Below are 25,197 nucleotides of genomic sequence, written 5' to 3'. Positions count from 1 at the left end.
ATAGCATTAATCTTTTGTGTTGTGTGGCTAATATGGTTCCCAGTGCAAATTTAACCCATGTAATAACCTTCCCATTATAATCCTATATAATAAAAGCATAATATGCCAATCGACCGAATGGCCAACCAGCAGAATGACCATCCAGACAAACATCCAGATGACTATCCGGGACCATGCTATGACACCCACTGGTTCCAGACCAGCCAAGGCAGGTGCGATGCGATTGGTCAGGGGCCTGGCCATTGCCCCATGATCGCTTTGCAGAGGGAGGTCCAGGCCACTGGGCAGCGGGGTGATCAATCGGGAGGGGAGGGGACTCCATGATCACCCCAAAGAGGGAGGCCCAAGCCACCGACCAGGGGGCTACTGCGGGTGGGCGGGGCATCCCTCTGCGAGGGAAGCCCGGGTCCTGGGTGCCCAAGGGAAGCCGGTGCTGGCAGCCAGGGGAAGGAAGGCCTACTCTTGCATGAATATCATGCATCGGGCCTCTAGTTTTAAATATTTTCCAATTATTAAGAGGACTTTTCTAGTCTAAATTTTCATACATCAATTTTCCATAATAATTCCTATATATTCACCATTTTACAAAGGAAAAAACTGAGGTTTTTCAGAGTTCAATAATCTTGCCAAATTGACATAGTTATTAAGTGGCAGAACCAGGATTCAAACCTAGACTTGTCTGTCCCCAGAGTCTTTCCATTTGTCATGCTGCCTCTATTGGAAAACTTTTGTTAATAAAATTGAATTTATAAGATTGTTTTCCAAACTTTTCTTTCTTCTTGAGCCCAGAATTCCTAACTCCAAAGAGATGTCTGGAATTGGCTAACCACTATTTCAACAAAACTATACACAAAGAAAATGTTTCTACAGTTTGATTTTGTTACACAATAATTTCCCAATATCAGAAAAACAAAAGGTGATTTTAGAGTGACAAAAGCATCACCTGGGCAGCTGAAGGTTTGGCCTGGTAATACCCAGCTCCTTTCCACCTCCCACCGTGTCTCCTATACAACAGAAACCAACAGACAACATGCAGGAATCTCAGGTGGAGGTTTTCTCACTGAGGTGAACACAGCCACAGGACCGTGTGATACCTGCTGTCCTTTCTCAGGGTTGAGAAGACGCTGGCAAATTGACACACCAGGCCAAAAGTGGGCAAAAAAACATGTTCCCACGGCACGTGGAGAGTATGAAATGTCTTTTACTTCAAAATGGGAATATAGTCATGGTCAAAATTGCCACCAGATTTACTGATACATGTCAGCTTCTAGACTGACAAGATAATTCTGCATGGGAAACTTTGATGGATCAAGTGTTGATTCCCATTAGGAAATCCAAGAGAGATGGAAAGGCAAGCTGAGTGGTTACCCTGGAAATAAATAAAAGCATATTCTTAGCACAGGCAAGGAATCTCCATGAAGTACAAAAATGAAAAGACTTAAGGTACTTGTTTATAAGGCAGAAGGTGAAATCAAATTAATATAATTAAATAGTGAATTAATACTTTCTTAAATCACATAGAGGTAATTTTAGAGGGCAATATTCATTTAAATACTCTGAATTTCCCTCCAGTGTGATTTATCATTTCCTTTCTGACTTAAGCAATTTTTTAAAAGGTACTTAACATATGCATTGATGGTATATATTTTGTTCAATGTCTTACCTAAATGCAGAATTGATATCTTTAATCTGCTTAATGCTCAGGAATTTTAGTGGAATGGTGAGAAATACCCCAAGAGTTCTTTTGCCTGTGCATTCTGGTCAGCCCCACAACCTCAAGTACAACTGATTGAGCCAAACACTTATCAATACAAATAAAATTGCAAGAGACTTGGCAGGTCTTCATGTGTTGTCTGAACATTTTCCACTAAGCAACGCCAGCTCCACCACCACTTAGCTACTCCAATTCTACTTGCAATCAAAACTCCAACATCTGGAAAGAATAATCATAATTTTTACCATGTTGGTCCTTAGAGGGCTCATGAGACTAGAGAAAATAAGAATCCCTCCAGGATGTCTAAGTCACTTAGACAGTTAAGTGGTAAAAAAAAAAAAAAAGTAGTCTTTCTTTCCCCTACATTTGTAGTTAAAGAGGGAGAGCAAAAATTAAATATGTACAGGGAGCTGCCTTTTATTGGCATTTACGATGTCTTACAAATCTTATATATTCTACTGGCACTTGCAGCCTTAGCAGGAGTATTCTCCCAGTAAATTCTTAAATGCTAACTTCAGGGCAATCTCATTCTTCCTTGTTAAATCCTCTGAATCTTAAGTGACTATAGATCATGGTAGTGTCCATATTAGGAAGCGTCATGAGGCACCAGAAAGAACAAAGACTTTAGGTTCAGACAGGCCTATTTCTTTTTTCTTTTTCTTTTTTAAAGTATTGCATATGTCTCCTTTTTCCCCCATCGACCCCTCCCCGGCCACTCCCACCCCCCAGAACAAGCCCCCACCGCCCCAGGGTCCGACAGACAGGCCTATTTCAATCCTAGCACTGCCACTTACTGGTTTTGTTACCTTGGGCAAATTGTTGAAGTCTCAGATCCAAGGTTCTCTCATTTGTAACAGAGGGATAATTTGGGATAATGTTGCAATTTTAAGACTATTAAATGGAACATGCTACACACATTCTAGCATATTCCCTAAGATATACTAGGTACTCAATAAGTGTTGGTTGAAAGAAAATTGAATGAAAAATCTACCTGTATTGGGCTCATAAAGTCCCTTGTAAAAAAGCAATGAAGAGCACTAAGGAATAATGTTCAAGATTGGTACACTAACCATAACAAAGAGTTGCCCCAAACAGAGCATAAAATACCCACTAAAATACTATAAGAAACTCACACTAACATAGGATGTGAAAAGACTCAGGTGCAGCCCTAACTTGATCACTGCTGGAGAGTGAAGACTGAGTTCTCAGGGTGAGGCCCATCCAATGTCCTTGGGTTCCTTTTTGCGGACACAAAATTTCATTCCCTGTGAAAGAATATTCCCGTTCTAAGAACTGGTCTACCAACACTGCTTAAAGAGCAGTGGCAAAAGTGTAGACACTAATAGAAGGCAGCCCTGGGGTCAAGGCAGCAATAGTTGAAACCACAGCTCACAGCTAAGAGTCCTCAGGACCCAAAAGCTAGAGCCAGAGAGAGACCAGTAATACCACCTGGTGAAGTCAGAGCACAAACTGTCACCATGACGACCCATGCTCTTGGTTAACTTGGTAACAAGGACTACAGAGAGGAATCTATTCTATTCAGCCAATTATTCAGTCCAGGTAAAAGCCATGGCTCGAGTTTCATTTCTGATATGAGTATGTTTTATGGAAAGAGGTGTGATTATATGGAATTTTGGTGTAGACAGCCAAATTGATGTGAATGAACAGAGGCGAGAATATAAAGCAATCATAATCCCAACACTTTCTTATTTTGAAACAAACACTTCACAGATCTGAGCATCAGATTCCTTGACTGTGAATTGGATACAATTCTATTTTCCCTGAATGTTCCACAAGGTAGTTCTAAAGTGTAAAGAGATTGTGTACTTAGAAATTCTCCGAAAGGTGGGACCCAGTTTTGTTCTTATTTGGGGAAAGAAAAGCAATCTCTGAGAAAGTAGTATCGAGGAAGCTTCAGCTCTGGAGATATTTAAGCTTAAATGCATCCAATTTACAACACTCAGAGACCTTTTTTTCTAGTTCAAGGGACTAACATAAAAAAACTATCATAAATTATGCAGTAAATGATAAACAAAATGCTACAGAAACACACTGAATTACGTTTGAGAGATAATTGAAGAGGTGACATATGAGGATGTAGGAGTTTGCCAAAAGAATGAATGTGGAAGATGTCTGTGTGCAAGTAGGAGGGGTAAAAGAGACCATGTGAGCAAAGGCATAGAGGCATGAAAACACACAAGATGTTTGGGGATCAGCAAGTATTCTTGTTTGGCCACAGCCTAAGATACATGAGAAGGAGTAGGTAGAGACTGGAAAATTCATCTTGGATCAGAGTTTAAAGCCATACAAAGGAATGTGACCTGTTTTCATTAGGCAACAAGCACATCACTCAAGGTTATTAAGCAAGGAAAGTGACAAAAACAAGTTCCTGCTTCAGAGAGCTCGCCCCAGCAGCAGTGAGCAAAACAAATTGAAGACCATTGCAAAGGGCTTTACATTTATTGCCAAATATGTGTCACTTAAGTGCTTTGCTCCAGGAGGCCAGGAAGAGAGTGTGTTTTGTCCACTGCTGTATCTCACTGGGGACACAGTGCCTAACACAGTATCTTGTTTATGTCAGGGCTTCACAAATTCTTATTGAGTTCATTCATTGATATTGGAATGGCTGTGGAAAATATTTTCAGATGTACCTTAACCTTACTTAACCCTTAATGCTACAATATGTGACACTATTCTCACGTATTTATATCCTAGTAATTTTAATATTCCCAATACCTGGCTCCCTCTCCAGTAAATAATAGGAATCCAATAAATTCTTATGAACCGGACTGAACACAGAAGCATTCATAAGACCTGCCCAAATGGACACAGGAATGTGGTGCTACTATTGACCTTCAGCAAAATAAAAGTGTCCAAATTATTGCTGACACATTTCATCTTGATCTGAATTTGCAAAACAGGTAGGTCTGCTTCTGAAAGTAAAATAACCACTCTCCAAAATCTGTGTTTCCACTGGTATATGCACTATGAGGTACAAAATTGTGACAACTCAGCCAGACAATAGCACAAGTCCATTATTGACCCATTGGACTTCTTTCTAAAGTAAATGAGCACAGGGTTTTAATTTCCAAGTTGTGATGAAAACATTACATTTAGGAGGGGGGGAAAATCAGTGAGTTTGAAAATAAATATGAGTAATATTAGTTGCCATTTTTGGCCTAATAGCAATTTCACATAAATCAAGCTAATGTTTACAATATAAGTCTGCTATGCTTTTGAAAATTCTTCATTACAATGTGTCCAAATGAATTCAAAGAAAAAAAAAATAGACACTACTCTTTCTTGCTGTATGTGTAAAATAAAATTGACTATTTCAGAAAGCTTATTACAGATTAAATTCTAAAATTTATTAGCAATGTTAGGTAAAATAAGGTGTTGAGCCAAATTTTATTTACTTTGTAGAAAAGATTTTGAAAACTTTCAATAAAATTTTTATATAAGCTAACAATTCTTGTAGGTCATATCTACATAGGAATAAATCCAACAGCCAAATTTGAAAATGCCATTAAACCAATTATTCATCATTACATAGAATAACAAAACAATGTTTGTTTGTTTTTGCAGAATTCGGTCAAATTCATTTGCATGTGTGGATACAACCACATTGTGAGAAAGACTTGCAAATGATATTAAGACTGATTACATCCTAAAATGGCTTTCCCCAAAGTGCAATAGACTTGGCAAACAAATTAGATAATTTATAAACAAATAGAGCTTAGCAGTCCAAGAGTTGCTGCTTAAACAAAGAACAACTCACCAGTAGAAAAATATAAACACAATGCCAAGGAAAGAGGACTTTGGTTGGTTACGGGAAGTGTTTCCAATAATGAAGAAGAGACATAGTAAATATGAGAAAATAAGAGCAGACAAACAGCACACAAGTCTCATGGAACAAAAGAAAAGCAGGAAGGACCCTAGCCAACAGGTCTTAGTCTGCTCAGGCTACTATAACAAATACCTGAGACTGGGTGACTTAAACAACAGACATTTATTTCTCTGGAGCTTGAGAAGTCCAAGATCAAGCTGCCTATGAAATGAATCACAATCCAGAAGGCATTCTGGACAAAAATTCAAGTAATCATTTTCCTTTTTAGCAAGAAGTTCAATGTCACCTTTGCTATCTGTGAAACTGAATTATAACCTTTGTTTTCCTGCTCCAGGAGGTTAATACTTCTCAGATAATCTGGTATTTATTTTTTATTATATATTATTTTAATTTTTTGCACACCCCAGTGACAAGACATTACATAATATGTGATCATCCCAATAAATCCTGTACCCATCCAGCACCATGCCTAGTTATTAGAATGTTATTGACTATGTTCCCTATGCTGTACTTTACATCCCCATAACTATTCTGTAACAAACAATTTGTACTTCTTAATCGCTTCACCTTTTTTGCCACCCCTCTTCCCCACAATTCCTCTCCCATCTGGAAACCAACAAAAAGTTCCCTGAATCAATAAATCTGTTTCTGTTATGCTTGTTCATTTTGTTTGTAGATTTAATTGTTGATAGATATGTATTTATTGCCATTTTATTGTTCATATTTTTATCTTCTTTTCTTCTTCTTAAATAAGATGTTTTAACTTTTCATATAATACTGGTTTGGTGGCAATGAACTCCTTTAGCTTTTTCTTATCTAGGAAGCTCTTTATCTGTCCTTTGATTCTAAATGATAATTCTGTGTGATAGAGTAATCTTAGTTGTAGGTCCTTGCTTTTCATCACTTTGAATATTTCTTGCCATGCCCTTCTAGCCTGCAAAGTTTCTGTTGAGAAATCAGCTGACAGTCTTATTGGAGCTCCTTTGTAGGTAACTAACTGTTTTTCAATTGCTGCTTTTAAGATTTTCTGTTTGTCTTTAACCTTTTGTATTTTAATTATAAAGTGTTTTAGTATGGGCCTCTTTGGGTTCATCTTGTTTGGGACTCTGCACTTCCTGAACTTGTATGTCTGTTTCCTTAGCCACATTATTTTTTTAAAATTGGTTTTAAATTTCTTGCTCTCTTTCTTCTTCTCCCAGAACCCCTATGATGCAAATGCTGATACACTTGAAGTTGTCCCAGAGGCTCCTTATACTATCCTCATTTTTTAAATATTTTTTTTTCCTTTTACTGTTCTGATTGGGTGGTTTTTGCTTCCTTATATTCCAACTTGCTGATTTGATTCTCAGCTTCATCTACTCTACTGTTGATTCCCTGTATGTTATTCTTTATTTCAGTTAGTGTAGCCTTCATTTCTAACTGGTTCTTTATTATGCTGTTGTGGTCCTCACTAAGTTCCTTGAGCATCTTTATAACCAGTGTTTTGAATTCTGCATCTAGTAGATTGCTTGTTTCCATTTTGTTTAGTTCTTTTTCTGGAGTTTTATTCTGTAGGTTCATTTGGGCCATTTTGGCTGCCTCCCTGTGTTTGTTTCTATGTATTAAGTAGAGCTGCTATGTCTCCCTGGCTTGGTAGAGTGGCCTTATGTAGTAAGAGTTCTGTAGGATCCAGTAGCATAGCCTCCCCAATCACCCCAGCTGGGCACTTGAGGTGTCCCCATGTGTGCTATAACCCTCCTGTTGTAGTTGGGTCTTGAGTCTTGATTACTGTTGGCACACCAATGAAAGGGATTTACCCAGGCTGGTCAGCTTCAAGGACTGGCTGTGACCATTGACCCCTGTCCACTGACCTCCAACCACCTTGGAGGATCAGCTGTGTGTGGATCCATCATACAGAATAGGACTTACTTCAGCAGGGCTCTCGTACTTGCTGAATCCACCCTTAGTGTATTGCTTATGGAGGTGGTTGAGTGGTAGTGCTTTGATGTGGTCTGAAGTTGTCCACTGAGTGTGCTGGCTGTGGGGCTTCCTGAGAGGTGCAGGTCAAGGTCTGCCCCCAGCTATGTTCTACCTGGGGCCACCAGGCATAAACTACAAAGCACTCTGCAGATAGCTATTACTTGTGCTAACCTTGGAGGTGTTCAGGTGCGGCCTATCTGTGAGCCAAGGCCAGCTGCTGCTAGTGCTAGGCCTGGGACCACTTAGCTAGAGGTATGGTGTTCTCTGGAGTCAGATGGAGAGATTTTAGGAAAATCTGAAGCATGAGCCAAGACGGGCCATTCCTTTGGTAAAGCCACTGGAAACAGCTTGGGTGGGCCCAAAAGTTGGGTGGGACAAGTTCTCAAGGTGGGGCAAAAAGTATGAGTCAAATTAATAGTCTCAGATACGGCACCCATCTGCTGGCTCTGTGCGGGGAGGGTTCATCAAAGGAACAATGGCTTCTGCCAGCACTTCTATCTGGGAGAAAACTGCCCCTCCATCTCTCTCCCTGATGCCAAGCAATTCAGTACCTCCCTGTATGTCTCTGGTGCCTTTCAAGCTGCTGGCCCTATGCTGGAGCTCAGAGGGAGTGAGTTCAAGTAAGTCAATGAACAGGCCCTTTAAGAGGTACTGCCTGGGACTACAGCAGCCTCAGCTTCACTCAGCCTCAATTCCCACTGTTTTGTACAGCCAGAAGTTAAGGGGATTTCTATTCCTGAGACTGGAACTGTGGGCTTAGGGGCCTGATGTGGGACTGGGACTCCTTACTCTTCAGGGGGCCTTACATAGTTGAGATATCCCTCTTTATTTTTATCCACAACACGTGGGTGTGGAACCAATCTGTTCCACACTTTCACTCCTCCTATCAGTCTCAATGTGGCTTCTTCTTTAATTTCATAGTTGTAATGCCGGGGCTGACCAGCAGACCCTGAGTGACAGATGAATGGATTACTGTGACACAATGTTTGCTGTGAAAGAGAGGCTAAGGGATGGCCTGGCCCAAGGAGCCAGGCAGCCTCAATGGCCTGCTTCATTAGCCTTTTATTGGAATTTTTTATCTTTAGATACAATCAGCAGGGTGAGTAATCTTGGGGGGACACACATGTTCTCATTGTCCTCTAGGCAAGGGCATCCAGGGATTAAGCATAAGGATTCCAGTAAACACCCAGGGGTCTGCACATGCACAGACTTGTTTGGAAAAGTCAAGGAATAATTAGGGGCACCGCCTTTGACACTCCCATAAGTCTCCCCTAAGTTGAAATTCTGATAAACAGGCAAGCGGCCTTCCACACATTTCACTTTTCTTAGAGTGTCCTCCTTACAACTTTCCAACCAAGTCTTTTGTGCTCCCCAATATTGCAGGACTTCTACTCAGCTCAATTTCAGGCAGTTCTGAATAATGGTTATTCTGTAGTCTAGTTGTAATTTTTATGTGGTTGTGGGAGGAGGCAAGCAATACGGTTACCAATGTCATCATTTTGGCTGGAAGTCCTCCCTATTAATAATCCTATATAATAAAAGAGTAATATGCAAACTGACCCTAATGGCGGAACAACCTGAACTGTGATGCGCACAGACCACCAAGGGGAAGACATTCACAACAGGAGCTGCCCCCTGGTGGTTAGTGCGCTTCCACAGGGGGAGCACCGCTCAGCCAGAAGCCGGTTCATAGCTGGCCAGCACAGCAGCAGTGGCAGGAGCCTCTCCTGCCTCCACAGCAGCGCTAAGGATGTCTGATTAACGGCTTAGGCCCGCTCCCTGTACATATTTTCTTTTTAGGAGCTTTTTCTGTGCATATTCTTTAGCCATCTAAGATCTACCATCCTGTAGGGAGCGGGCCTAAGCCGTTAGTCAGACATCCCCTGAGGGCTCCCAGGCTGCCAGAGGGGTGTCTGACTGCCAGCTTAGGCCTGATCCCTCGTGGAGCGAGCCTAAGCTGGCAGGTGGACATCCCCCAAGGGGTCCCAGGCTGTGAGAGGCTGCAGGCTGGGCTGAGGGACCCACCCCCCCACAAGTGCATGAATTTTCTAGCTCTAAAATCAAATAATATAAATATTTAAATATAAATATTAGTTCAGATTTTTCTAGCTCTAAAATCAAGTAATATTGAAATAGCTATATATGTGACTTTTTTTCCTCTGTTTTTTGTTCTTTAAATATTATTTCCTAAGGCTACATTTTCAGAAGAGGGAGAATATAAGGCCAGGAGTGAGCCTTCAATATGGAATTAGTCAAAAATACAGAGCATGGTGTATATTACCAATTTGTCTTTCAAAAGTGTAGGCAATTGCATCTTTTACTCTTTCCCTGGTATTAGAATATTATCATCTTTTAAATCTTTACTAATTTTATAGGTGAAAATGAAACCTCATTCTTGTCTTAATTTTCATTTATTTGATTATTAGTTGTCTCAAATATTATGTCATATGTCTATTAGTCATTCCTGTTCTTTTTTTTAAATATATTTTTATTATTTCAGAGAAGAAGGGAGAGAAATAGAGATATAAACATCAATGATGAGAGAGAATCATTGATTGGCTGCCTCCTATATGTCCCCTACTGGGAATTGAGCCTGCAACCTGGCATGTGCCTCTGACCAGAATTGAACCAGGGACCCTTCAGTCTGCAGGCTGATGCTCTATCTACTGAGCCAAACCAACTGGGGCCATGTTTTTTCTTTTTAGGAGCTTTTTCTGTGCATATTCTTTAACCATCTAAGATCTACCATTAAGATCTCAGAACTTCTATCATTGATTTCTATACAACCTGTACATATTAAGGATAATATTATTTTATCATATTTGTTATATTTTTACATTTTTATTTATTTTCCAATTTTATGTTCTTTAATACATAAAGATACCTTAAGTGTTTGTGTGTATTGAAATCTGTAGAACTTCCCATTTTCTATAGGAATATATTTCAAAAAAGAAACATTACCCTGCCCCCCAGTTCATTTGGGGTAAAATAAATAAATAAAGGCATGCTCTTGATATATGTAATGTGAGATCTTGTTTTCTTTGACTTGAAAAGAAGTAATAAATCCTAAGACATGACCTAGTGCAAGGTAAAGTTCAAATAGAAGAGTCCAAAACACAGGATAGAATAACAGCCATCTTCCCAGATCAGTCAGTTGACTAAAAAGAATCACTCAAAACCAGAAAAAAAAAAATGCATGCCTAGTACTTTCCAAATCTAGGAATCTATCCACTATTTTTTCTGGGAAATCTTGCCCTTTCAAAAGACCACAAACCACTTCAAGGTCTTCATAATAGTAGGGAAATTGTGCCAACCAAGCTTTGAAATTCACAGTACATAAATACAAGATAATAATCACAGTAGGACAACCACACACCATCCATCAATATGGTTACTCAATTGATACCAGGAAGAAGACAAAGCTATTCTAGAGACAATGCCATTTCATTTTTCTATCTGAAAGCATTCAATATCCACTGTGAAATCTCAGCTCTGTCATGAAGGATGGGGAAGCTGGGAGAAGATACCACCTTAACCTCTTTGTTATTGCTATTTCTTTGTGAGATGGCAGACAGTAAAAGAAGAAAAAGAGAAGAAAGAAGAGGAAACATTGGGCCTATGTGTACCAGGCGGGCACTGTTCTGGACTTTACTTAATTTAATCCCCATCAGGATCACTCTTGACCATCCCTCTTTTAAAGCTGAGGAAATGCAGGTTCAGGAGCCTTTAGGTAGATTAACTACCTAAGGTCACAGTGAGAAGTCCAATGTCAGTAATTTGACTGCTTCCTTCTCACTTAGCCATCAAAAAAACTGATTAGAACAAGATTTGAACTCAGACTTTTCTGACTCAAAAGCTTAAATGCTATGCTATTCTGATGAGTCACAGTGGGCTGCTTTGGGAAACAATCACCTAAACTATTCTAGGAACTTCCAGAGTCTACCAGATATTTCACTTAAAAAGAGCTTCCACCATTTTCCTATCTAGAGTTGATCAAATCTTCTAATATTACCTCCATATCATTTCTCTGTCCAATACCAAAATGTATCTAAAAGAACCAAGTTTTGAAAATCCCATGATCATAAAAAAAAAAAAAGTTATTGTACTAAATATGCCTTTTAGAAAGTATTGGAAAACTCTTGTGTTTTACCTGAAACCATAAAGCAGACAAATCTGTATGATGAGCAGTCTCCTGGAACTATTTGTCACTGATAACAGAGGCTTCCGTAATAAATGTTGGAAAGTACTTTTCTACTGCAAAGTGCTATATAAATAGTGGCTGACAATAATACAAAACTATGCCAAACTGCAACAGGATGGCCCTTATGAATTATATAAGCAAAAACAGGATCAAGCATAGCCAGCCACACTTTTCTATATCTTTTACAAACCTCAAGTGGACTAGCAAAAACTGTTAGACATTTTAAAGATAAATTTTTAAACACAAAACCTCCTTGGTTTTAGTAAGAGTTGAGATAAAAGGGGGCTTTGGGCCTAGATTTCACTGGCTAGGAAGGCGAGGCCATCGTGGTACATAAGGCAGCTACAGTTAGAGGAAGGTGTTCAGAAAGAAAGTCAAGACACTCCATTTGACTTAAGTGCTTAAAATTTTCCAGAGCTTTTCACATCTGTTAAGCCACTTGGATTCTTTATAAGGTCCTAAGAGACCAAGGACTTAGATTTTTTTCAAGTTCATCTAGTAGACTTCAGTGGAAAGAAAAGCAAAGAGTTCTTTGCCTTTTTTATGAGACTTCACCAAAGGCCAAGACAAAGCCAGACAACCCATCAGACAGAGCCACCGTTTCTCAGCATGGCTGCTTTCAGGGACAGGAAGGTGCTGAGCGCATTGCATTTGGGGATAAAATATAAAACCGACTGCTCTCCTCATCACTCTTCACAAATATATTTATTTTTTAAATATGTTTTTATTGATTTCAGAGAGGAAGGGAGAGGGAAAGAGAGATAGAAACATCAATGATGAGAGAGAATCACTGAACAGCTGCCTCCTGCAAGCCCTGCACTGCGGATCAAGCCCACACCCCAGGCATGTGCCCCGACAGGGAATCAAGCCATGACCTCTTGGTTCATAGGTCAATGCTCACCTACTGAGCCACACCAGCTGGGCTTCACAGAGATACTTATTAACTTGAGGGCTATTTGTTAAGTACCTACTGTATACCAGACACTATGTTAATTTCTTAGAATACAGTAGAAAACAGCCTTTATCTAATCAATTGGCAGTGTTACCGCCCCATTTCCTGAAGAGAAGACTACAGTTCAGAGGAGTCAAGGACCCAGCCCAAAGTGGCAGGGATTGAGTCCCAGCACTGGCATCCAGCCCTCACCGGCCTCCTCATCAGACAGGCTCTCATTCACTGAAGCATGAGGATGCCATATGGTTCACTCTCCCCTGTGGCTGATCTCCAGGCCACAGGGAGAAGCATATGCCATGCCTCACATTGAAGGAATTCTGGGTGGAAGGAGACAAAGTGAAGAGCCAAATGGGCAGACTTCTCCCTCCAACAAATGAATAAACTGCAAATTAAGTTGTTCTCAGTCCTAATTACTCAAATCTTTCCCAAACGCAAACAAGCAACCCTTCTGAATTCTCCTTCATTTTTTCATGTCTATGTCTATAGTGCTTTCTGCTCTGTGAGACCATCCCTCTAGTTCTCCTCCACATTCTACTTTCTACAAGCCCAAGCTTGGCTCTCCCAAACCCTAGTATAAAATGTTTTCCTCTCTTGTTATTCCCTCTAATAGCATTGAACACAAAGAGTAAGTCTATACTGTATCTGTGGGTTTAAATCTGTCTCCCACATTAAAATGCAAGGTCCACACAACCAAGGGCCTTAGTCCCTTTTTTCTAGCTCCTGACACATTTATTTAGTAAATATAGTAGGTGGTCAATAAATATTGGTTAAGTTACTGGGTGAATGAATATATATTTGCCTATATCCTGAAATTATAGCCAAATATTTCTTGCACCCAACTACTGATTTAACATTGTACCTTACCCCTAGAGGTAAAAATATTCTTTTATATCTCTTTTTCTGTCTTTTTAAAATTATTATCACCTTCTAATGTAAGATTATACTTATTTACTTACTTACTTATTTATTATGCTTATTATTTATGGTTTGTTTTCCTCTACAAAAATACAAGTCTCAGAAAAGAAAAGATGGCAAAGGCCTAGAACTACACCTAGCTCAGAGTAGATGCTCAATAAATATTTGTTAAATGAATGAATGAAAACTTTTCTCAGTCTCTTAGTATAAAGCACTAAAGGATACATTGGTGATTTTTTAAATCGTGATTTATATACTTTTAATATGTAATATATAGCTGTATATCAAACATTAATATATATATACTAGAGGCTCGATGCACGAAATTCATGCACAGGGTTAGGGGGGGTCCCTCAGCCCAGCCTGCACCCTCTCCAATCCGGGACCCCTTGGGGGATGTCCAACTGCCAGTTTAGGCCCGATTCCTGAAGGATGGGGCCTAAAATGGCAGTCGGACATCCCTCTCACAATCTGAGACCGCTGGCTCCTAATCACTCACCTGCCTGCCTGCCTGATCACCCCTAACCACTCTGCCTGCCTGCCTGATTGCCCCTAACCACTCTGCCTGCCTGCCTGATTGCCCCTAACCACTCTGCCTGCCTGCCTGATCGCCCCTAACCACTCTGCCTGCCTGCCTGATTGCCCCTAACCACTCTGCCTTCCTACCTGATCACCCCTAACCACTCTGCCTTCCTGCCTGATCACCCCTAACCACTCTCCCCTGCTGGCCTGATCACCCCTAACTGCTCTCCCCTGCCAGCCTGACCGCCCCAAACCGCCTCTGCCTCAGCCCCGCTACTGTGGCTTTGTACAGAAGGACATCCGGAAGGATGTCTAGAAGACGTCTGTTCTAATTAGTATATTATCCTTTTATTAGTATGGATATGTAGCTGACTAATTTCTATAAACCTCAGTATTCTCATGGGCTTTTGACTAACTGAATTGCAAGAAAAAAATTCAATGATCAAAAAATAGATTTACTTATATGCATATTATTACAATTATTAAGTTGGAAAAGCAAATATATTTTTTAAAATGTTTAACAATGTTTTTTAGTAGATTACCCAGGGTTACCAAAACCTTCTCTCTCTCGATAATCCAAATTAACTGTGAGGCCTTATTGTTTCAATACCTGTTCTCCAAGATTCCTTCAATAAAATTAAAATTTTAAAGAGGTGTTTTATTGTCATAAATCTCATGTGTGACTAAATGTTTGGCTCTATGCCCAAATGAATGAATCAATTCAGCAAGTATTTATTGAGAGTGTATTTTATGCTTTGCACCATGCTAGTCATGGTGAGGTATTAAAGTAAAAATGCTGTTTCTAAGGAGTATTTACTATCCTTCACTGAGGATACAAGGCACAGACATAAAACAATAAAATAAAAGAAAAATAAATCCTCTCTATACAGAGCCTTTGAGAACATAATAGTTAACCCTTTGCACTCGCTTGTTTTTTTCTCGATTCCTTTATTCTAATGCTAACCGTGTCGAGTCACACTCGACATCCGAGTGCAAATTAGGTGCTATGAGGGTAGAAATGGTCAGGAATCAGTGAGAATAAAAAATTCAGAAAAAGTCCCAGAAAAAAATGTATGGTAAACTTTTTTTAAAAGAATAGATAGGCCATGACTGGTTTGGCTCAGTGGATAGAGCATCAGCCTGAGGACTGAAGGGTCCCAGGTTCAATTCTGGTCAAGGGTTCGATCCCCAGTGGAGGGCATGCAGGAGGCAGCCAGTCAATGATTCTCTCTTATCATTGATGTTTCTGTCTCTGTCTCGCTCGCCCTTCCTCTCTGAAATCAATAAAAATATATATATTTTAAAAAGAATAGATAGGGTATGTGTACTGCCTAAACTAATGAAATAGCAGTAATAGAAGCTTTAATATTATGTAGACAATCATCAACTTATCAAGGAATGTAACAGCCTCCTCTCTTCCCTCCATGTACTTGAACTGTCTTGAATTATTTTGAACAGTCAAGTAGTTTGGGTGGCTAGGAATCCTTTAACTTTGCTAAAAATTCCACATTTCTGAAAAAGCTCAAAAAAGACAATCTTAAAAGACCATAAATAGCTCAATGGCAATAACATTATATTCATCTGTCAAGATAAATTTCCATTTAATGGGAATATTAACAGTATCATCAAAAAAGAACCCAAAATACTTAAGGAAAATCAATATGGAATCCGTATAAACCAATTTCCCCAGTGGTGAGAGAGCCAACAGCGTGGTAAATTGGCTCACCACTTGATATGCATACACAAACATCTAGTTCTTCAGACAGTTAGTTACCTGAGAGGCAGAAGCTCTTTCTGCCTCAGGGATATGATCAGACTAATAAGATCGCATCATAAATACACACAATAGCAGGTCTACAGCCATTAGCTGTTTCTGCAGCTCAGAGGACTTATTGTACATTAGTCTTAGTCAAAACTACCATCCTCAGCAAACAAAATGAACGTATCATGACTAATGGGAGTTGGCAAATATAAGAGTAACTATCTTTAGGCTTTAGGGGAGAAAGGTAAAATTATGCTTTAGTTTCCACACTATCCAACCCAGTCAACAAGAGAGGAAGATGGTTGATGGATTTGGGGCCAAAACCATGGTCATATGTTAAAACTGTATACTTGCCTAGCCTGCTTTCCCATCCTGAGTAACCTAACATAGGAGAAAACTGGCGAGTTAAGATTTGGGGTCTCAAATCCCTTTTCTATCCTACACCTAGAGAGATCCACCCACCTCCCAGATTGTTGTGAGAAGTGAACGTAAGAGTACAGACTCCAATTCACTGTCTGACATCTAGTAAGCACTAATTACATATTGACTATTACTGCTACCACCATTAGCATTTCCATTCTCAAAGTGACTTCTTTTAAGGCTGACTTCACTCGAAGTCAATGAAGATTTTTAAGTAAATCAAAGCAATTAACTGTTTTAGGGCACTGTAGAAATTGAAATATTGAATTTCTTCAATATATTTACCTTGCTTGCTTTCAGAAATATCACTTGCCACTTCTCAGATTCACTCTTATTCATCTACAATTGTCTGTAACTACATGTCTATAAAGTATTTTTCTCCTCTGACACAAGTGCCTTAAATATAACAATTATCCAAAATGATTTCAATTTCTCCCATTTTGGATGGACAAAGGCAGCATGGAATAATGAAACAAATAGAGATTAAGATATCTGAATGAGGAAATTGTAGTTCAAATTTCATCTGTGTCTTAGTACGTATAATGTAAGAGAGCTTTTTATAACATTTCTGATTATAATCCTTTACATAAAAGTACAGATAACAAGAACTGCTTTGCAAAGTTTGTATAAGAATTCTAGAAAATGTACAGACGCATATACTGAGTGCTTAATATGTGTTAGCAGTTGTCATCTATACTAATAAAAGGGTAATATGCTAATTAGACTGGGTCGACAGGACATCTTCCAGATGTCTGACTTCCTTCCGGACAGTTAGAGGGTGACCAGGCTGGCAGGGGACCAGTTAGGGGGCGACCAGACCGGCAGGGGGGCAGTTAGGGGGTGTCCAAGCTGGCAGGGGATCAGTTACGGGGCGATCAGGCCAGCAAGCAGAAGCAGTTAGGGATAATCAGGCAGGCAGGCGAGTGGTTAGAGGCAATCAGGCAAGCAGGTAGAGTGGTTAGGGGTGATCAGGCAGGCAGGCAGGCAGGCGAGCAGTTAGGAGCCAGCAGTCCCGGATTGTGAGAGGGATGTCTGAATGACGGTTTAGGCCCCAGCTCGCAGGAATCAGGCCTAAACTGGCAGTGGATATCCCCCAAGGGGTCCAGATTGGAGAGGGTACAGGCTGGGCTGAGGGACCACCCTCCCCCATGTACGAATTTTTGCACTGGGCCTCTAGTTTATAATAAATAGTATACTTGTTTTTCTTACTATTGATACTGGACTAACTATATATGTAGGGTCTTGCACTCTTTCCTTATATAAAGCTAAATATATTCGATATATTTAGATACATTAAGAGACCTGTAGGGTTGTATAAATATGTTTCTCAATGTGTTACTATTATGCTTATACAGTAATGAAAACTTGTTGTGTGGCAATACATTTTTTTAGTTTGAATACATGACAAAAGTGCTAAAGCAAGTGGATCAAATTATTATGTTGCAAAAATCTAAATCTTGAAAGCTGGGCTCAAGCTACAAGACATTAAATTGTGAACAATGTGCTTTTTCTACAAAGTACTCGTAAGAGAAAAAATAGAAAATTTTCAGTAGTTAGAAAATTTCTCTGTTGTCAAGATTATGGATACACAAGACAAGCAAATATTTTTATCTGAAGACCTAGATGATTTTGCTGTTGTTGTTTTTTTAAAGAGGAAGCCTTTTGGAAAACAATTTACCCTATATCATTCTCCTACTTATTGGCTCTGGTGTTCATTTATTGTGCTTTAAGTTGTATAATCACACCTACGCATGCAAAGTCTGTAACTGAAAATTGAACGGAGTCCTCAAATCAAATTAAGAGGCAGAATTTTAGCTGAACAGAACCTTGCATAACTACCAAATGCATGGTTTTTACATCTAAACAACCTTTACATGAAGCCTCCTACATAGTGAATTAATATTGCTTCATTGAGTTTTATGGCTCAGCCACAGTATGACTCTGATAAGGTATTCCTTCTAATGAGAGGAAAGCTTCTGAAGCTGCTGACACAGGAACAATTTCATCAACATTTAAATGTTATAGCTTCTAAACAATGTTTCAGATATGCTAATAGCAGGTTAAGTCAAAATTCCTTCCCTACCCAAGAAACACCAAGTATATAAAGTGAAGAAGGAAGATGGTACCTTTCTGAGAGGTCAGACGAGTCCCATCATTCTCAGTGATCAATGACATAACAATGCAATACATCTGGAGGCACATGATGGGATTGAATATTTAGGACAGATTTGTTCGGTTGGCTACTCAGAATTCCACACTTAAAGGTAATCTAGAAGAGTTAAAGGATTCTGAGCCATGAGCTTAGCATTATTTCAATATTTGGAGGAAAGTTTAGAAGTAGAAACTATAAAAGGAACCAGGACAAAATCTGTTTGCATTTCCCATGATTAAATTTACTATGGACTGAATTGTGTTTCCCCAGAATTCAGATGTGGAAGCCCTAATCTTCAATGTCCTGACATTTGGAGATAAAACCTTTGATGTGATTAGTGTAGATGAGGTTATAAGTGAGGGTCCTCATGATAGGATTAGTGCCTTTATGAGAGGAGACATCAGAGAGCATGCTCTCTTTCTTTTTTTTTTTTTTTTTTTATTTATTTTTTTTTAATTACTTTATTGATTAAGGTATCACATATTTGTCCTCAACCCCCTCCCCCCGTTCCCTTCCCAATCCCCCACACACACAAGCCCCCCTCCCCCTGTTGTCCGTGATCATTGGTTAGGCTCATATGCAAGCACACAAGTCCTTTGGTTGATCTATCTCCCTTGTCCCCACCCTCCCCTACTTTCCCTCTGAGGTCTGACAGTCTGATGGATGCTGTTCTTGTTCTTCAGTCTATGTTGTTCATCTTTTCCCCTAGATGAGTGAGCTCATGTGATACTAGGAATACACTTATAGGAACTGAAAATGAGACAAGCAATAATGGTTATGCTGAGAGGCAAATGAATCAGTCTGTAGTGAGTTTCTTTCTGGGCCAACAGTTCTTTTGAGTCCCGGTTTCTATGTCCAACAGTTGTTAATGTGTTCATAACAGCAATGATACTTCAGTTCTGGATGGTGGACAAACGGCGGTATTGCAGGTCCGACCCTCTCCGGTTTGGTCCTGGGCAATCTGCAGTGACGCACATCTGCTGACTGCTAGGCCTGAACCCTCACCCCTGCTGAAGGAGATCTCCTGCCCCCATGGCTGCTCAGCTTCACATGCCCAGCTCAAATCGGGACCCAGGTAACAGAGACTTGGCCGACAGCAGATGCCCTCTCACCGCAACAAGACTTGATGGAGATGTCTTGCACCCATGATCCGGGGAACTGGGGTCTAGGATATCTAAATCCAGCCTAGCACCAGGAATGCTCAGGGCCTACTCAAGAAGGCAAATAATCCTCTCCACTAATAATTACAGGGTAAAACAAGATGGTTGTTAGAATATTAAATTTGACAGTAAAATAGTAGTCAAGTTTTCAGACTAATTTAAATTGGCCAACCAAAATAAGCAAATACTCTAGAAAAATCAATTGTACTGGACAAAAAAGCTGTTACTAAAGTGTTAACTAAAATTTTTATTGGTAGTTCATCTCATGGTAAAATTGCATAACATATAATGAACCTAGAGCATGCTCTCTTTCTCTCTGCACCATGTGAGGACACAGGGAGAAGACAGCCATGCACAAGCCAGAAAGAGAGCTCCCACGTGAACCTAATCATGCTGGCACTCTGATCGCAGACTAGCAGCCTCCAGAATGGTAAGAAAAAGAATGTCGGTTGTTTAAGCTACTCGGTTTATGGAATTTTGTTATGGTAACTTGAGCTAAGACAATACTTTTCCAAAGGATGCCCCTGTTTTTGTTTCCTCCCTCCAAAATCACAGACTTACTTCATCTACTGTGTCAGGCAGAGCTTTGAAGGTGGCCCCTCCTGCTCCCATCAACCAGAATGCTGAGGCTCATCCTAGACCTTTTTTCTGTCTTTCCTATCTGAAGACCTCCTTGCATCTTATTCTATCTTCTCTTTAGGATCCTACTTTGTACTTTTCAAAATGATAGCAACCTGCCTGATAAATGTGTCCTGGTAATAAGCCTCCTGTTTCTTTTCCAGGATGCCCAGGGGTGACTATCATTGGACATCCTGGAAAAGACACCCTAACGGTGGATACTTCAGGTATTGTAACAGCTTATCTGGGAAGACATGACTGGGTAATAATATATGCAGATGTCCATCAAATTATGCTTCATCTACGGACAAAGTCAACTTTAGCTATACTGATATTTCTAGATTAAAAATGTGGGGCTGAAAGTTTTCATCCTTTGAATCTTTATCACCTGCAACAAAGATCCTATCAGGCTTACATGAAGTCAAGAAATAGACTTCACAGCCAAAGAGAGTTTTCACAATCATTACCCCTTTTAAACTTCACAATCATTAAAACTTTGTAACATAAATAACACTATAATCCATATGAACCTCATCATAAAGTTCTCAGCAGGAAACAAGGAGTTAAACAAGGGAATGGATAATCAATTGAGGCTCAAAAGAATATAGTTCTGGCGCATAGTAAACTCTCAAGTACATGTTGAAATAATGAATTAATACTCTCAAATCCTACTGGGACCCAACAACAATACAGACATTCACCTGAGAAAGGGCAGAGTGGTGGGTAAGTGTAAGCCACTAAGGCCACGGTATCAGAGCAGAGAGGTCCATTTCAGGTGATCCATTGAGCAGGAGCAGGGGACAGTCCTGGAGGTCAAAGATTGGCCACAAATAATTAACAGAAACTAGAAGTCATGCTAGAGTCCCAGAAGGTGACCCAGTGACAACCAGGTAGTAGGCCAGAAGACCATCTGAAACATGACCACCCATGATAGTGGTTCCATAGGAAGGCAGAGTCCAAAACTCATTCAAGTGTCCCTTGTCCCAAGATTCCACCAATTCAGACACTAGTCATTGAAACCACAAGGCACTACTGACAAACCATTTAAGAACTGAGAGGGTACTCCAAACCAAAATCTAGAATTACTTCTAATTGTCTAGTGGCTTTAGGGGGACTGAGCTAGCAGAGAGCAAATTACTAATGGCAGCTGAACCAAGCTAGAGACAGCCTGGATTTATAAGCATGTTATTACCCTTATTTTTCAGATGATGAAGTGAAGACTTAGTGAAATTAACTGACTTACATAAGACCACACAGCCAGGAAATGATGGGACCAAAAATGCAACCTAATACTGTAATATTCAAATTCTAGATTTGTTTAGCATAATGGAACCTGCTAGTTACTTGCAGCTAAACTGCAGCAGGCTTAACCAATGACTATTCTTTCTGTTCACAGACGTTATTTCAAATCCCATTCACCCTTGCTACTCACAGTGTGGCCCATGGAGGCGCAGCAGCATCAATCTGGAAACTTGTTAAAAATGAACCTCAGGCCTTAGTCCAGACCTACTGAATCAGAAGCGGGATTTAGCAAGATTCCCAGGTGATCTGTATGTACACTGAAGACTGAGAAGCATTATTCTCTCCCATGCTATCTCTCTTCTTTTCACACAAGTTTTTTGTTTTTTTCCTCATGAAGAAATAACACATAACTTATAAAACAAGAGCAAAAATACTTTGCATCATGGAGAAAAAAGAGAGAAGCTCAGAGGAGGGAGTTCAGAGGAGGCAAATAACTTCCAGCTGAAGAGATTTAGAGACAATGCATTCAACCTGATCTTTGAAAACGGGGTAGGATATGTACACACAGGAACAGGAGACCGGGGGTGTACCTTCAAAAGGGGACAGGTCAATGAAAACACCCAAGGCAGGAGAGTGTAGAACATGTATGAAAATAGCTGGTGTTTCTGGCTGGCTGGAGCACAGGGGTGTGTGGAGAGCAATAAAAATATGTGCTTGAAAGAAAGATTAGGGACAGGATTGGGAAGTTATTGGATGACTGGAAGTAGGGCTTTCTTGTGTAGGGAGTGCCCTACAATTGAAGGATTTTGAGCAGAGAACTGACAGTCTCAAAAATTAACCTTTAAGAAGGTTCATTTATATTGGGTTGCAGAAATAGGGGTGGAAGACCAAAAAGGAAACTAGAATTCTAATAGTAGATGAAAGATAGTAAGAGAAAAAAACTGTGGGGTGCGGGGGGAGGAGGGATAGCAGTGGGAATAAAGAGATGAAAGATTGAAGAGACATAGTTTGGTAACCTTTAAGCCCATGCGGCTAACAGGATGAGCTCTTCAGACTGCACACCTCCTTTAGCACCCACTTATTAATGCCACAGGGCTGTCTGTAGGCAGAAACTTACAGTACTTCCATCATTAAAACATAAACACTTAAAACTCAACAGAGCCCCTGCAGTGTCTGACCCATTATAAATGCTCCCCAAATTTGTGTTGAATAGTGCTGAATATACGCTGAATATCAGGCAACAAGTCATATGTTCCCTGAGAGCCAAGGTCTGAAAAATAGATTCTCAACTTGGTGACTGTCACATTTGATAGAATTATCTCCTTTCATAGATTTTCTCAGTCAAAATGGCATTTAATTCAAAATTAACATAGCAATATAAATTTACATTAAAAATTGTCCAGCTTAAATAATTGACTACTGTAGCAAAGTAGAAGCTCTTATTAATGTCTGACTGACTTAGTAAAATGGTAAAGTTTAATTTTCTAAACTTACAACATTGAGGACTAGCCTGAACTCATTATGACCCCACTAAGGTGCAGACCCAAGTAGCTGGCATGCTCACTCTCTCTCAGAGAAATACTATCTTCACTGCAGTTACTACGCCTTAAATATCTATCTCTCCCCTCTTCCCCCCAACCTTTCACTCTCTCCTCTCTCCCTTCCTCCCTCTTACAATACAAAAACTCATTAAGAACAAGAATTAGGATTACTTATTATCTCTAGACCAGGCTTACTCCACAAGGCCATGGTGACATTTGGGGTCAGATAAATCTTTAGGGAATATGACAGCGGGGATGGAGGTTGCTGTTCTGTGCACTATAGAATGGTTAGCAACATCTCTGGCCTCTACCCACCAGATACACTTTCATCTAGATGGCCCCACGGGTTGTGACAACCCAAACTATCTCCAGACATGGCAACTGTCCTGTGATCGAGACCCACTGCTCCAGAGCATAGCAAACTACAGGCACATGATTCACACTGAGTAATGTCACAAATGCCAGGAGGACCTGAGGATTTCTTCGAAGCCTGAGAATCCTGATGTGCCTTTTGAAAGGGCAGAGCAGGACAGCACAAAATGTACTGTACCCTCCATCCTGTGTAACTATGTGTATGACTCCTTTTTCTTAGAAAACGGCGAGAATGTAACAGTTGCATAAACCTGCCAATAGGAATGTAGAGAAGTAGACTCAGTCCAAATTAGGCAAGCTGCACAGTACCCCCCCACCATCCCACACCCCCCCTCCCGCCGTGTAACCAGACCCCTGACCCTGCCCCCTGACCAATCAACGGGGCCACGAACATTCCCCCCGCCCACTGCTTTGGACCCCCTTTAAAGCTTTTGTTCTCCCAAGGCTCCTCCTCTCTCCCCACCTCGCTGCTGCGCAGGTGTGTGTGCGTGTGGGACTGAGCTCAAGCTAGCTTGAATACAGACTCTTTGCTTTTGCATCGGACTCATCTGGCTCCCTGGTGGTTTTTCTTGGGGACACCGAATTCTGGGCATAACACCTTTCTTTGTGTTTGTTATTTGGAGCAGCTTCACTGAATCAAACCACAGGCCTCCTAAATTTACTCTCCAGTTGATCACTTCCACACTAGTGAGTTTTCCTGTGTCCCACAGAATCGTCCTGGATGCCAGGCTGTCCTGGGAAATGTGCACTTTGCATTGGAAAGTGGTATTGAAGTTCTATGCCATGAGGACATAGAGTCCCTAACTAAGGCATCTTTAGAAGAGGCTGCACATATATCATCAATTAAAAATCTCTTAAACAATAACTCCAGAGTGGTGAATAAAAACAAGAATAGAAGATTACACCCAGAGCAGGAGGAATGACAGTGACCACAGGGCTAGGGAACTTGAAAAGAAATCAACTAAGTACTGTAAATATGCCTTTTCATCAGATTTGATTCACATCGCCTCAAACATCAAGAGTTTCATCCAAAGCTCTCAATGCAGTTTAACAGGAGCCAAACCACACAACTAAAACATTGGACTTCTAAAGTAAAGTGAAACCCGGAGAAATTTTGCCAGCTCAGACCGGAGCCACGCTTACAAAGATGGCCAGATTAGTAAGACAGCTGGGGTGGAAATGGGGTTTTCAGCATTTCCCCACTTGCCAGCACTGGGTATTGGTCTTGCCAGGCCTTCAGTCTTACATCAAGAGCTTGAAAACTTAGAACCCTTTGGGATTCTAGAGTGCTATTCGTATATTGTTTGTCTGTTATTATGGGCCACTGAGTAAACACTACAGCAAATCTTTCACAGTTAAATTAATGGTGATAGACTCAGAATTTTGAAGGAAGAGCTACAGACAATACTTTTCCAAAAAAAAAAAATTTAGTTGCACTATTATAATCTGTTTCTCATTATATTTGGCTATTCAAATTATACACAGCCCATAAAATCTCAGAAATAGACACAAATAAAATAGCAGGAGTTGAAAAAGCATATTCCCAAATTGTTCATAGAAGGCAGCTGCAAAAATAGACAGTTTTTATTTGTCTCCCTCTGGATCAAAGCCTATATAATTATTCTGATAGAAGTTCTCTCTATCCTATCTGAAGGGTCACAAGTGACAGTTACTCAGAAAATAGACAAACAACCAGAATACATGTGTGAACAGTCAAATGCATGGATTAGCAGATAAACCATTGATTGAAATAACCTCTTTTTATGTGGCCATGATCAGACACAACATGATGTCACCACCTCAATTTCCATTTAGGAAAA

The sequence above is a fragment of the Eptesicus fuscus genome, chromosome 9 (genome assembly GCF_027574615.1).
Source record: "Eptesicus fuscus isolate TK198812 chromosome 9, DD_ASM_mEF_20220401, whole genome shotgun sequence".
In the NCBI taxonomy this organism is placed as follows: Eukaryota; Metazoa; Chordata; class Mammalia; order Chiroptera; family Vespertilionidae; genus Eptesicus; species Eptesicus fuscus.
This window is presented reverse-complemented; position numbering follows the sequence as displayed.